Below are 2,515 nucleotides of genomic sequence, written 5' to 3'. Positions count from 1 at the left end.
CTTGCTTGCTCCTTATTCATGGTGCCTACCCACTACGGCGTATTGGCCTACTATCCAGGTTATTTATGTTTTTTTGCTTGCTTGCTCTTTAAGTAGTTAAGCCGATGTTAAGTGGGAACGAAATTATAAAGATTAAGATCAGAAGAAAGATTGCATGCAACGAAACTGAGAATAAGAACCCAATGATTTAATATGAAGCAACACATATAGCGTGTGTGAAGGTTTCTTTCTTTTTTAACGTCTTCCATACGACGATAAAGCAGAAACAATGGAAGACTTGAGAATAAGTCCGACCAGCGTTTCGATTTCCTCTTTTTTTTTTTTTGCTGTGCACATTTAATTTTGTGTGCACTCACTATCCTTTTCTTTGTTACTTCTGCCCTCATCAGACTACTTGGGCCGCCACCATAACTGAGGCAAGCGATAGCAATCCCAACAGCAGAATGCTACACCAACTCAACTTGCTCGCCGGATGAGAGTTCTACTTTCGACTAGCTTATTGTGCCGTCTTGTCGTCACTTGTATTAGTAATCTGCCGATAATGGACAGTTATTTGGTTCTATTGTGTTATTTTCCTTTTCCCTCCGCTAATACTAACATCCCACGGAACCGATTTTAAGCACAACGGTTTTGGCGTAACCCTGTTGTAGACGCCGTAGTTGCTCAAAAACTTTGGCATTCCGCGGATGCGAAAAACGTTTAAGATAATATTCCTCGCCGTGGGTGGTGGCCGGGTTTCGATGGGGGCTATATGTAAGAACACTCTTGTACTTAGATTTAGGAACGCCTAAAAGAACCCTAGGTGGTAAAAATTATGCCGGAAGCCTTAGCTAAGGTGTCACGCATAACGCATTGAGCAGTTTCGGCACGTTAAAGCTCATAATTTAAATAATTGCAGCGGTTCTGTAAAACTGTGGAGTAAACCGAACTACTGAGACGGTTTACTACATCGCCATTATTGTGCCATCGCCCTAATGCAGCCTCTACTGCAATCGTCCTTGACGTGACCTTGACGTCCTGCCGAAGACGAGTCCGCTTGTCGAAGTTTTGAGTCCTGCAACATTCCTTGTTAGGCAACTGGCATCTCCTAAAGATGGATGATAGTGATGGTTTCCAGTTTACGGCACATAACCACAACGGGGCATTGGCCATGAAGCAGGCAGCATATTTAAAATAAAAAAGCACAAATAAATAGATGAAAGGCGATACCAGCGTCAAAGAATATAACGAAAACTTACAGGATTTCTTCAAGATTAATGAAATAAAACTGAGAATTTGTATGCAAATTCGCAAGAAAGAAGAATGAAGATGGTATCGATGTGAGCCACTCTTACAGGCAAACAATATCAGATTAGCGCAACAGTCTTCCTTTGTTGCAAATAAAATGTCACGTTGCAATGCGAACATCCCTGCTGCTGGAACCCTGAGCAGGGGACTCGATATATAGAAAGGATTACTGGAGAAGTCAATAGAGGCAAAATTGGAAAAAGAAAGCCCCCAGATGTTTTTTGTTTATATGTAGCGAGAAACAACGACGGAAACAAAAAACGTGCGCAGCTTGCCTTAGTTGTGCAAGGCTGGAGTCAACAGTGGAGCTTGTGATCACCTAGCTTTTACGTGGCTTGCCTGAGTTGTTCGTAGGTTTTGCGAGGTTATGCTAGGTTTTGCTAATTTGTTGATAAGCATGGCTAAGTTGTTTCTAGGTTATGCGAGGTTATGGTAGGCTTGGTTAACTTGTTTCTAGGTTTTGCTAAGTTGTTGTCTCGGCGGGCTTGACGCTGGAAGTTTTCGAGCAGTCGCAGGCCGGGTTCGCTTTCTCGGCGGCGTCGAGCGTTCAGGCGCCGACTATCACGTTCCATGGACTGAAACTCGGGATCCTTGACTCGGCGTGTGCTCTTCTCAGCCGCAGCTTCGGCGCGGTGTTCCGAATCAGCTCGGCGGCGACGCATCGCTTCTCGCTTGGCAGTACGGCGCTCTTCCTTGTAAGCCGCTTCTTCTTGGGGTGTCTGGACTTTCTTCCCATGGTCTTCCCATGGCAGCAGCCAGTACGCATGAAGCAGAGGACACGAGAGGTGTGGCGCTGCGCCGGCTGTTCCGAGCTTTTACTCGCCTGGGACGTCACGACTCCGCACTACGTGCGTGTGGGGCGAGGAGGTTACATGGCTTGGTGCTCTCGCAGGTGGAGGCGGCATACAGCTGGGCTCAGTTTTCTGGTAACGCTCCACGGTGAAACTAAAGCTTAAACAGCGGAGCTGTTTAAAGGGACACTAAAGAGAAACAATAAATAAGTTTAGACTAATGAAGCATTGTTTGAGAACCCTGCAGGCAGTCATTTCAAAAAATAAAAATTTTTTGATTATTAGACGAGAAAATGAAGGTCCAAGTATCAGTATTTGCATTTCGCGCCGAAACCCCAGCGCCGGTACGTCAGCGTGACGTCAGGGATTCCAAAGTATGTTTTCTCATTTGGGCTGCGTTGGCTGAATAAAGGTTCCCGAAACTTGCCATGTTTAAT

The sequence above is a fragment of the Dermacentor albipictus genome, chromosome 5, assembly GCF_038994185.2.
Source record: "Dermacentor albipictus isolate Rhodes 1998 colony chromosome 5, USDA_Dalb.pri_finalv2, whole genome shotgun sequence".
In the NCBI taxonomy this organism is placed as follows: Eukaryota; Metazoa; Arthropoda; class Arachnida; order Ixodida; family Ixodidae; genus Dermacentor; species Dermacentor albipictus.
The sequence above is the reverse complement of the archived record's forward strand: the minus strand, read 5'-3'. Positions refer to the sequence as shown.